The following is a 13,148-nucleotide window of genomic DNA, read 5'->3' on the forward strand; positions in this document are numbered from 1 at the left end:
TGCTGGGATTAAAGACATGCGCCACCACGCCCGGCTGTTTTAAGTTTTAAGTATCAGGGATGTGTTTCCCCCCCATGGAGCGGACCTCTAGTCCAGTTGGAGGGCAGTTGGTTTCCACCATGACAGACGTGCCACTATTGTACCTGTTGGCTCATTTGGCCTGACTGGCCAATCATAAGTCTTGCAGTGCCCACTGTTGAGTATCTTCACTGATGGTATCTCTTTCTCCCATTGAACTACATGTAGAACGTCTTCTTCCAGCTTTCTGTCAGCTGGTCTACATGGAGGAGGTTATCAGCTCAGTACCAGCAGGATTTCTCAGTGGCCTTGCAGCCCAAGTTTGTGGAGTCTTCAGCAATATGATTTTATTTTATTTTGAGACAGGGTCTCACATAGTTCAGGCTGGTCTTGAACTTGTTACATAGCCCAGAATGACTTTGAGCTCACGATCCTCGGGCCTCCACCTCCCAAGTGTTGAGATTAGAAGCACATGTCCCCCATCCCCACCCCTGGCCCGGCTAGAGTTCTCTGTCAAACACAACGGTCTGAGTTCAGGCAATCCATCCTACCAGATGCGAGACTCCTCACTGCCAGCTCTTCCAATGGGCCGGTTGGTTTTGTGTGGCTCTGACAAAACCCGCCAGAATCAACGTAAGAGAGAAAAGACTTATCTGAGCTCACGGGCCAGAAGTCTTCAGGTCATCGTAGCTGGACAGGTAAGGCGGATCGGTTCGGTTCATAGTGGCGTCAACGCAATGGAAAAGGCTGGAGAAATGGCTTAGCGGCTGTGTGGATGGAAGTTGTAGTGTGGTCACTGAGTGTCTTTCGTGTCGCACGATGGGCACTTCATTGGCAAGGGTAAGTCCTCCTCAAGGGTGGCCTCGGGAGCCTGGCTGACACCCTGTAGAAGATGTGGACTGGTGTGGTTAGTTTCATCCCAAACACAACAGAGATTTCTGGTTCTTTGCATTAAAAGGCTTAGGAAATATTTGTCATATATTCAAAATACATAGCCTGCCTTCTCCCATAAAAAGGAGTAAGGTGGCTCGTAACTACATGTCCACGCCAGCACAATTGAGAGTATAAACGGGATGGAGAGATGGCTCATGGGTTAAGGCTCTTGCCCACAAAGCCTAATGACCCAGGTTCGATTCCCCATTACCCAGGTAAAGCTAGATGCACGAAGTGGCACATGCATCTGGAGTTTATTTGCAGTGGCTCGAGACTCTGGCATGTCCATTCTCTCTCTCTCTCTTCCACTTTCTCTCTCTCTCAAATGAAAAAAATTAATTATTTAAAAATATTTTATTTTTATTTATTTGACAGAGAGAGAATGGGCGTGCCAGGGCTTCCAGCCTCTGCAAACGAACTCCAGACGCGTGCGCCCCCTTGTGCATCTGGCTAACGTGGGTCCTGGGGAACCGAGCCTGGGTCCTTTGGCTTTGTAGGCTAATGCCTTAACTGCTAAGCCATCCCTCCAGCCCATTTAATATTTTGTTAATTGTAAAAGGCTGTTCACATCACAGCAGACTAGGAAGCAAAGCAGGAACAGGGGGTTCTTATAACATTTGAAGGTCTGCCTCTAGTGACCTACAACTAACACCTGGTCTCACCTTCTAAAAGTTCCATGACCTCCCTATATATTTTTTGCCTTTATCAGCTACGGAATAAGCTTTAAAAACATGAGCCACAGTAGACATCATTTCTGGTGTTTTCTCCCTTTGGCTGAATTCACAGTAGTCTTCGCCTTGTTATCCAAAAGGAAGGAGGAAAGAGAAGTTGTCTTCTCTCCCAGGGGTGGGCCAGTCATTGCATGCATGGCTTCTGCTCACTGACCCTTAGCCAGAAAAAAAAAAAAAAAAAAAAAAACACAGCTTCATGGAGTTATGACAGAAGCTAGAAAATGTCTTTGTTCCATGGAACCGTGTGCTTAGCAAAAATGCAGTGATGTTATTTCTTTTTTTAAAAATATTTAATTTGTTCATGAGAGAGAAAGAAAGAATGGGCATGCCAGGGCCTCTAGCCACTATATATGAACTACAGACACATGTGCCCCCTTGTGCATCTAGCTTCCGTGGGCCCTAGGAACTCGAACCTGGGTCCTCAGGCTTCACAGTCCAATGCCCTAACCGCTAAGCCATTTCCCCAGTCCCCAGAGATCCTGTTTCTAAAAGGCAAAAGGAATAATGGGTATGGGTGGGTTAACTAGCTGTCTCTAGCACAGAAAGTGCATTAGGAGGAAAAGGAAAGTACAGAGAGCAAGTTCTCGACTTTTCTTAAGGAAAGTGGGGTGGGAGTGGGGAAAGAACATTCTAGGTCTCAGAGTAACGGCACAGGTTGAAGATGTAAGCATCTCTCTGAGACAGGCTTGTAGCTGAGTTTGTCAGATGAACTTCCAAGCACATTCAGGGGAATTGCAAGAAAGAAAACAGAAACTCACCTGGGAGGTACGGCGCACGCCTTTAATCTCAGCACTTGGGTGGCAGAGGTAGGAGAATCCCTGTGAGTTCGAGGCTACCCTGAGACTCCATAGTGAATTCTGGGTCAGCCTGGGCTAGAGTGAGATCCTACCAAAAAAAAAAATTGTTTTTTTAAATCCCTGTTTTGTCCTGAGTGTTCCATACCATGTAAGGGAGTTTTACTTCCTCAGTGGGCAGGAGAAAGTGACTGAAGTTTTATAAAAGAAAAAACTGAATGAAAGTTTGTCCTTTACAAAGGTTGTCCCAGCAGCGTGTACATGGCATCATGTGGCTGGAATGAAGAGAGTCAGTCGGAAAGCTGGGTGGGACAGGGGCAAAACAGTGGGTGGGGCCTGGCAAGCTGGCTTGGAGCCCACCTCAATCACTGATCCGCTGCTGCGGTTAGCTTCACGCAGCTGGATGAGCTTTTCTAGGGGCACAGCTTATGGAGGGAATGGGGTTTATTGAAGCTTGCAGGCCCAGGGGAAGTTCCACAAGGGCAGAAGAAGCCGGCCCCCTTTCCGCAGGTGCGCACACAGAGAAATCCCACCACCACCAACACCCTATGCTCCCAGGAACTCAGCTCCCGCACTCTGCACACTTTTGGCTGGAATTCCAGATGCACCCCCAAACACACCTTAGGGCTGGACCCTAGGATCCACCCACGGTGACACCTCCTCCAGCCAGGCGGCTGGAGACCTAAAGCTTTAACAAACTCCTGAATCTATTTGGCGGGGGGGGGGGGGGGGGGGGGGGGGCATCCATTCAAACCACCACACGCACGATGGCCCGTTGGGAGCCTAGGCCAATGCCTCCCCATCTCAGGCCACAGTTCCTGGCCACTGGTTAAACTGTGACAGTTCTTGGCCACTGGTTAAACCGGTGACGATGCTGAGTAGGGCAGGGCGTGTGACGGCGTGGATATTGGCATGGCTGCCGATGGGAATGTGTCTTCTCTCCTGGTGAACTGCCTCCCCCCGGGACTGGAGAGATGGCTCTGTGGTTAAGAGGCTTGCCTCCCACTACCTCCCCTGGGGAGCTGATCTCTAAAGGCACTTTCAGCCCTAAGATTCCCTGATTAATCTTAAGGGGAAGACAAATATTCCAGGATTTCATTTTACCTTTTTTCCTTCCTTCCTTCATTTATCCCTCCCTCTCTCACTCCCTCCCTCCCTCCCTCTCTCTCTCTTTCTTTCTCTTTCTCTCTTTCTTTCTGATGTTAAGTCCTGATGAGTGTATCACAATTTGAAAATATATTAAGTCTAAACTGCACTTAATACCCCTAATTTGCCCAGCCCCCTTGCCCAGCAGCACAGTACACCAGAATGGACTAGAATGGTTGTTTTTGCTCGTGGCTGCAGGTTACCTGTGAGCTGACCCCTGCCCCTGTCCCACGGTGAGCAGGTATCGCGCCACATATTGCTAGCCTGGGAAACAGATCCGCACTCAAGATCGTGTTGATACCAAGTGCAAATCATGGTAGCATTGTTGCAAAGCCAAAAATCCCAAGTGGAACCATCGTAACTCAGAGCCATTGTCAGCCTTGTGAGCTTTTTTTTTTAAGCGCAATTTATTAAATTTGTTTATTTATTTGCAAGTACAGAGAGAGAGAGAGAAAGAAAGGAGAGAGAGAGGGAGGGAAGAAGGAAGGAAGGAAGGGCACACCAGGGCTTGTAGCTGGTGCAAACAAACTCCAGGTACATGCTCCACTTTGCGCATCTGGCTTTCACTTGGGTACTGGGGAATTGAACCCGGGTCTGTAGTCTTTACAGGTAAGCGCCTTAACCACTAAGCAACCTCTCCAGTCATTGTAGGCTTTTTTTTTTTAATTATGAAATTATTATATTTAGCCGGGCATGGCAGCACATACCTTTAATCCCAGCACTCGGGAGGATAGCCGTGAGTTCGAGGCCACCCTGAGACTACATAGCTAAATCCAGGTCAGCCTGGGCTAGAATGATACTCTACCTCGGAAAGAAAAAAAAAAAAATCACTATATTTACTGAGGGATGTACAGAGCCAAGGAAAGGTACCCGCGTGGCTAGAGAGCCCATGTGGAGGGCCCGGGTGGGGGGGGGAGAGTGGGAAGAAAAGAGAAAAAAAAGTTCAAGGAGTTCCCGCCATGTGGGGAGCTGCAGGGAGAGTAAGGACTAGGGGACCCAGGCCCAGGTGAGGGAAAAACACTCACAGCTGGAAGTCCCCAAGGGGTCAGAGCCCTGGAGCGTTTTAATAGAAGTCATCACGTCAAAGTAAAGCCCTTGAAGGTAGATCTTAATTCCGCTGTGACTGGTATCTTTAGGCAAGGGGGCATCTGGAGACAGGGGCGAGAGTATCACAAGAAGGTGAAGGCAGGGCTGGAGAGATGGCTTAGCGGTTAAGCGCTCGCCTGTGAAGCCTAAGGACCCTGGTTCGAGGCTCGGTTCCCCAGGTCCCATGTTAGCCAGATGCACAAGGGGGCGCATGCGTCTGGAGTTCGTTTGCAGAGACTGGAAGCCCTGGCGCGCCCATTCTCTCTCTCTCCCTCTGTCTTTCTCTCTGTCTCTGTCACTCTCAAATAAATTAAAAAAAAAAAAAAATTAAAAAAAAAAAAAAAAGAAGGTGAAGGCAGAGACTTGGAAAGAAGCTTCTGGAAAGCATGGCGTGCCCGAGTCTGCCTGTGAACCCCCACAAGCCAGGGAGGGGCATGGAAGAGAGCCCCTCACGTCCCTTGGAAGGAGGCAGCCCCGCAGATTTTGGATTCCCAGCCTCCAGAACTGACACCATCGCACATTTCTGGGGCTTGAGTCAACCAGTGTGGGGCACTTTGCCACAGCAGGCCTCGTGCCCCCTCTTTTCTTCAGGAATTTGCCCTCCATCATAAGCTGGGCATGTCGCAAACTGACCAGGGGCCATGGAAACAGAGAAAAATCCATGGAAATGGCAAGAAGCAACTGCCAATAACAACTACATTTCCTAGGAATTCTACCCGGCTTCAGGTGCCTGGGCCGTAGCCAGACCTGCTATGCTAAGGGAAATTTGCCCAAGAGAGTGGAAAAAAATGCAATATTTATTATTCACGCTAAGAACATCCATAGCTCTAAATTGACTTCAAGTTTTTTGTTGTTGTTGTTTGGTTGGGTTTTTTTGAGGTAGGGTCTCATTCTGGTCCAGGTTGACCTGGAATTAACTCTGTCATCTCAGGGTGGCCTTGAACTCATGGCGATCCTCCTACCTCTGCCTCCTGAGTGCTGGGATTAAAGGCATGCGCCACCACGCCTGGCTTCAAGTTTTGTTTTTTTTTTGAAACCAGCAAAATAGCTGAAAATATGTTCGGGAGGTTTGGGTATCTTAGGGGTAACCGCTAGTGTGCATTTTCAGGGTACTTTTCCACTTTGTTGTGGAAAAATCACAGACCTCTGATTTTTTCTAGAGAAATGCAATCCTTATGTTTTGGTCCGTTTGTCCTAAAGACCTTGGGAAGACTTGCTTCAGAAGCACCTCATGAGGCAGACGCAGTGCAGCCTTCCAGCCTGTTCTGTTTGGACAAAGGCCTTTCTTTCCCTGACTTCACCACAAGTCCTTTGAGTTCATTGTAACCTCAGATTCCCAGCTCTGGAAGAGCTGTGGTGACCTGCTTGGTTGTTTCTGCGGAAAGGTGGCACACTAGTGCATTTGCTTTTTTATCATAGTAACACCTAGTTGGGCACTTATTAAAAAAAAAAAAAAAAAAGGGAAGCTGGGCATGGTGGCACAAACCTTTAATCCCAGCACTTGGGAGGCGGAGGTAGGAGGATCGCTGTGAGTTCGAGGCCACCCTGAGATAGTGAATTCCAGGTCAGCCTGGGTTAGAGCAAGTCCTTACCTCAAAACAACAATAAAAAGGATGTTTATTTAGCCTCGGGTCTGGATGTTCAAGGGCATAGTACTGACCTAGGCTTGGCTCTTGTGAGACGTTATGGAAGGAGTGCATGTGAGAGAGAGAGAGAGGAAGCCACAGAGAGACTAGAGAGGGCCAGGTGACGACCTGCCTAGATCCCCCCCTTACAAGTCCCACCACCTGTGAAATACCCACACTGAGGACCAGGCTCCCGACATGAACACATCGGACCCCATTCCCCCATCTCAGTTAGGCGTTGCTCACACACAGGTGACTGCCAGCCCTGGCCAGGCTTCTTCACAGTGAAGGCTCGCTTGGCTATTTCTCCACCTTGTCCTATGAAAAGTGTTAAATCATGGAGCTGGGGAGATGGCTCAGCGGTTAAAGCATTTGCCTGCAAAGCCAAAGGATCCTGGTTCGACTCTCCAGGACCCACATAAGCCAGATGCACAAGGTGGCTCGTGCATCTGGCGTGCCCATTCTCTTTCTCTCTCTCAAATAAATAACTAAAATATAGAAAAGTGTTAACTCAAGCCTCTCAGGGTTTAGGCTATGCAAAACTAATGCAAAACACAGATACCCAATGAGTTGGCAGAGGGAAGGACCGGTTCAGTGTCATTAGGAACAGCATGTTTGTCCCCTGCAGTTCTGGGTATCGTAATAAATACAGCCTGTCTCCTGTTCAGAGAAATGTGAAGCTCACTTTCAGGAACACTCCAGAATATATGAACCACATGGGACAGGGCCCCTTCCGTTCAGTGTTCCTTACAACCTGCTTCTTGAGTCTGGCATCTGATTTCATTTGCTCATGGCTTCATGTGTGTGGTGACTGCGGGAACGCTCAGGAAGCCCACGACTGATCTTGAGTAACAAAAAGAAAGTGGGATGAGGGCTGGAGGGATGGCTAAGCAGTTAAGGCGCTTGCCTGTGAAGCCTAAGGACCCAGGTTCAATTCTCCAGGTCCCACGTAAGGCAGATGCACATGGCGGCTCATGCATCTGGAGTTGGTTAGCAGTGGCTGGAGGCCCTGGTCTGCCCATTCTCTCTCTCTCCCTCTCCCTGTCTCTAATAAATAAATTAAAATAAAAAAAATAAATCTTGGGCTGGAGAGATGGCTTAGCAGCTAAGCGCTTGCCTGTGGAGCCTAAGGACCCCGGTTAGAGGCTCGATTCCCCAGGACCCACGTTAGCCAGATGCACAAGGGGGCGCATGCATCTGGAGTTCGTTTGCAGTGGCTGGAGGCCCTGGCGCGCCCATTCTCTCTCTCTATCTCTGCCTCTTTCTCTCTCTGTCTATCACTCTAAAATAAATAAAATAACAAAAAAAAATTAAAAATAAATCTTAAAAAGAAGGAAGTGTGATGAGGAGCCTGTCCTTGGACCCAGAACAGCTTATTGATGAACTGGAGAAGGGAGAAAAATGGTGACTGCAGAAGACAGAAACTGGAAATAAAAGATTGCAGAGTAGGCTGCCTCAGCTATCTTGGCTGTACATTAAACCACTCCTAGCCCAGGGCAGCGTGGGGCTCAGCCATTGCTGCCACATAATTTACCCCACCTGGACTGTCCCTTCCCGCCAAAGGAGAGGAGCCACAGAGGACCGCTCTGGGCCACCAAGGGGGAAGAGCAGTTGACTTCGTCAAGTTTCTGAAGCGCATTTCATTATTTTATTTTGTTTGAATCCAGGTCCTTCTATAGACCAGGCTGGCCTCAGATTCAGTATGTAGCCAAGGATGACACTTAGTTATTGGTACTCTTGCGTCCACCTCCTGAGTGCTGGGACTGTAGGCACATGTCACCACACATGCTATATGTGGTACAGGGGACCAAAACCAGGGCCTTAGGTATGCTAGGCAGTCATTCTACCACCTGAGCTATCGTCACAGCCCCCAGCGAAGTGCATTTTAAGAAATATTTACTTATGAGAGAGACAGAGGGAGAGTGACTATGGAAGCCATATTCACGTCAGCCAGATGCACAAGGGGGCGCACGCATCTGGAGTTCATTTGCAATGGCTTGAGGCCCCGGTGCACCCATTCTCTCTCTTTCTCTTTCTCTCCCCTTCTTTCTCTGCCAAATAAATAAATAAATATAAATAAAAATATCCTCTGTTCTCCCAGCTTGGCTCTATAAGACGGAAGTCTCGTGCAGCTGAGTGAATCGCAGCTGGAATGCCAGCTTGGGGGTGCCTACTGGGGTTCCGGGGAAAGCACGTCTGCCCCTGGCTGAGCTCTGTGGAAGCTCAGAGAAAGACGGCTGCCTCTGAGGACTAGGTGAAGATGAAGACCCCCTCTCCCTTGAGGAAGGACGGGAGAAGCTTCGCACCAACCCAAAGTGGAAGTGCGGAACGGAGCACGCCCACCATCACCCAGCCAAGAGCCTGGGCCTCCCAGCAAACAGCAGTTGCTGAAAGAGGGGCACAAATATAGAGGGAAGGCCCAGCACTCGGGAGGCAGAGGTAGGAGGATGGCCATGAGTTCGAGGCCACCCTGAGACTACATAGTGAATTCCAGGTCAGCCTGGGCTAGAGCGAGATCCTACCTAAAAAAAAAAAAAAAAAAAAACAGAATGCAGAGGGAGGATCTCCATGGTACAGGCGTGTTGGGAGCTGAGATCGGAGGGTGGAAATGAAAGCTAGAGGTAACATGGTCAGACCCCAAGCACAGCTCAATGCCTCCACACTATGGCTTGCCAGGAGAGGACAGCCATGGCTGGTAGGAATACCATGTATCTCAAGCATGAATGTTCTTCAGTATAATAGCTGACAGTCAATTGGCATTGTTAACAAAGCAATGCACAGGACCAGCTCAGAGATATATCTTTAAAATAACTAGGAGTGAGCCTGGCATGGTGGTGCACGCCTTTAATCCCAGCACTCGGGTGGCAGAGGTAGGAGGATCGCAGTGAGTTCAAGGCCACCCTGAGAATACAGAGTGAATTCCAGGTCAGCCTAGACTAGAGTGAGACCCTAACTCAAAAAACCAAATAAATAAAGCCGGGTGTGGTGGTGCACACCTTTAATCCCAGCACTCGGGAGGCAGAGGTAGGAGGATCGCCATGAGTGTGAGGCCACCCTGAGAATACATAGTGAAGTCCAGATCAGCCTGGACTAGAGTGAGACCCTACCTCGAAAAAAGCAACAACAACAACAAAAAAAAAAAAAAAACCCAAAATAAATAAATAAATGAGAATAAAATAACTAGGACTGGGCTGGAGAGATTGCTCAGTGGTTAAGACACTTGCCTGCAAAGCCTAATGACCCTGGTTTGATTCCCCAGTACCCATGTAAAGCCAGATTCACAAAGTGAATACATTAAAGAATACACTTTTTATTTATTCACTCTCAAGGAGAGAGAGAAAGAATGGGCACACCACAGCCTCCAGCCACTGCAAATGGACTCCAAATGCATGTGCCACTTTGTGAATCTGGCTTCACTTGGGTTCTGGGGAATGGGACCCAAGCTGGCAGGGTTTGCAAGCAAGGGCCTCTAACTGATGAGCCACCTTCCTTGACTGACAATGACTTTCTTATGTCAGGAGATGAACCATCACTATGGCAACACGCACAGCCTCGTACGTAAACTGAAAGATAGATGGATTCTGCCAGCGGGAAAGGAAAAGAAGAGAAAATAAGACATTGGCCACAATGGCACCGCGTCAGTTGAGAGGGGACAGAAAGAAAAGGGTAGAGAGGAGGAGAGGGAAAAAGAAGAGGTGAAGAAGAAAAGAGGAGAGGGGGAGGAGAAGAGAAGAGAAAAGAGGAGAGGGGAAAGGAACGGAGGGTAAAGGAGAGGAGGGAAGGAGAGAGGAGGGGAAGGGAAGTGACATTGGTCCTAATGACACCAAAGCCTCCTCACTGTTTCCCCTGGACTGGATCAGAGTTCATCATGCAAAGGATGGACAGGACTCAGCCGACTCCAGGAAGAAAGGAAGGCAGGGGAAAAGACTCAATGCATGATCTAAGAACGCTATCAACCTGAGGAAAAGAAAGAAAAGAGTAACGAAAGGAAGTAATGTTATTTTAGCATCGGTGTGACGTGTGTCAACTTGTGTCGCATTACTGCAAGTGACTGAAAAACCCGACTCCAGTGTCTTGACAAACTGCTTGTTTGATGATCACAGAACCCGAAGTCTGTTAAACAGCAGCCGCTGACAGACAGGCTGCTCAGTGACATCAAGCTCATGGCGGTCAGTTCAGACGCTGTGATCTTAGCTGGGCTGTTCAGGCTCATTAGGGCTGACTTCACCCGCGCAAGATGGCCAAGCACCCAGCTACCCACGTTAGGGTTTCAGACACAGAGAGCCCATAGGACAAGCCAGTACCGCTATCTTTCTCTGCTTTCTCAGGAAAGCAAAACCCGTTCTGTTCTTCATCAGTGCATTTCTATGTATTGGCCCACTGGCCACACTCAGATCCCACAGCAAGGGAGATGAGGAAATGGAGCTCTTACCTGAGACCATGTTTCTGCAAATGAAAGCTAAGTGGGGGGCTTTACGCCCTCCTGCCTTCTCATAGGCAGGAGCTCTTATAATCTCTTCTCTTTCTTTCCTTCTTTCTTTCTTTCTCTTTCTTTATTTCTTTCTTCCTTTCTTTATTTTATTTTATTTTTTTTGGTTTTTTCGAGGTAGGGTCTCACTCTAGCCCAGGCTGACCTGGAATTCACTCTGTAGTCTCAGGGCGGCCTCAAACTCATGACGATCCTCCTACCTCTGCCTCCCGAGTGCTGGGATTAAAGGCGTGCGCCACCACGCCCGGCTCTTCCTTTCTTCATTATTTATTTATATACAAGCAGAGAGAGAGAGAGGAGAGAATGGGCATTCAGAGCCTTTAACCACTGCAAATGAACCCCAGATGCATGTGCCACTTTGCACATCTGGCTTTACCTGGGTACTGGGAAATCGAACCCAGGCAAACACTTTAACCGCTGAGCCACCTCTCCGGTTTTCTTTCCTTCTCTTAATTTAATAAAATTCTGCTATTTTGTTTTTTTTTAATTATTTATTTATTTATTTGAGAGTGACAGACACAGAGAGAAAGACAGATAGAGGGAGAGAGAGAGAATGGGCCTGCCAGGGCTTCCAGCCTCTGCAAATGAACTCCAGACGCGTGCGCCCCCTTGTGCATCTGGCTAATGTGGGACCTGGGGAACCGAGCCTCGAACCGGGGTCCTTAGGCTTCACAGGCAAGCGCTCAACCACTAAGCCATCTCTCCAGCCCCTGCTATTTTGTTTTAAAAAGCTAAGTGGCATGCCTAAGGAGTGATGGAGTACACAGCGTTGTTTCAACGACAGAACCCACCCCTTGAGCATTGACTGAGAGTGTATGCAAGAGGTTAACGCCATATCTGGCACATCGCAGATGCTCTCACCATAGACTGGAGTTATGCAGCTGAAGCAAGGAGACTCCTTTGAGATGGGCAGGGGGAAGAAGGCTGCGGACCCAAGGTTCACGTCCCATACTCCAGGACTGACATCTAGAAAGCTTATATTTCTGGATCTTGTGAATCTTTAAGACTCCTCAGCAAAGGAAAAAAACTAAAACTTGCCGCCCATTTAAGAGTACTAGTTAAGTGTCCAATGGGTTAGCAATCCGTAAGTCCCTAAGGGGGAAGGATGGGTATTGTGAACCAGGAGGAAAGAAACTGCACCAGATGCAGAGAAATCGCAACTGTCACAGGAAATAAACACACGCCGAGGTATCCCCTGCGCTGACCTTTGAGAGGTGGAAGATAAATAGCGTGGTGTAAGTGTATTATACACACACATGTGCGCCGTACAAATAGCTCACAGACTGCCAAGACGTCCCGCAGAGCCGTGATAGAGGAAGGGGTTCCCTACTCCCCAAACATAAATTACCTCAGCATATCCCTTCTATCAACCTCAGAAAGTTATTTCAACAATATGAGCAGTGTTGCTTTTCAGTGATTTTAAGGATAACTTTTAGCATCTGTTTCTACAGTCTAGTGAAGAGGAACCGACTGAAACCCTGAATTCTTTGTCAGACATAACCATGATGATGAACTTAAGCTCCACCCCAGAGTCCCGTCCAGCCTCATGTGTTCTTTTCCTGAAGTTTCTGATGGCGGATAATAGTTGCAGATGAAAATTGTCCTTTCTTGCCTACATTTATTTATTTCTCTCTCTCTCTCTCTCTCTCTCTCTCTTTTTTAAGGTTTAGAGAGACTTGATTCGATTAAGAGAAGGAAATACAGAGATCACCCACCATGAGGAAGGTGACAGGGGGAAAACCCACCCTGTGACTCAAACTGGGGTCATTCATAGATTCTAAATGGGGGCTGAGCTAACTAGCCATGACACCAAGTTTTGGGGGCTGAGCTTAACTAACCACAAGGCCAACAGCAGATTTAAATCTTCCAGGAATGTGCCTTCCCAGGGAGGGGGCTCAGGTTTTTTATGAAAAAAAGAAGGAGAGAAAGAGGGAGACCTCTGTAACTCCTTTAGGTCTTGCCTGAATTTCTCAAGGGTATTCGATGCTATAAGTCCACAGCACTGCAGACACAATGCATACCCGTCTCTGTGAGCTCTCAAACTCTATGATGAAAGACTTGAAACAACCTACTTATTTAGACTCATCAAGGATATAATTCCATGCTCATTTAGTGCCAGATGACCTGTAGCAAGGCTAATCACCATGACAGAGAGAACGTTATAAAGCAAAGCCTACTCCCTGAATGCACCTTAGAGTAAGAGGCTGAGGTTCCAAAATCTCCTCCAAAAGACAGGTCCCCAGTGATCTAACTTCCTTCCCCTAGGCCTCACCTCTTAAAGGTCCCACCATCTCCTAATAATAGCACAGGCTGGCAACCAGTCATG

This window comes from Jaculus jaculus, chromosome 11 (assembly GCF_020740685.1).
Source record: "Jaculus jaculus isolate mJacJac1 chromosome 11, mJacJac1.mat.Y.cur, whole genome shotgun sequence".
Taxonomy (NCBI): Eukaryota; Metazoa; Chordata; class Mammalia; order Rodentia; family Dipodidae; genus Jaculus; species Jaculus jaculus.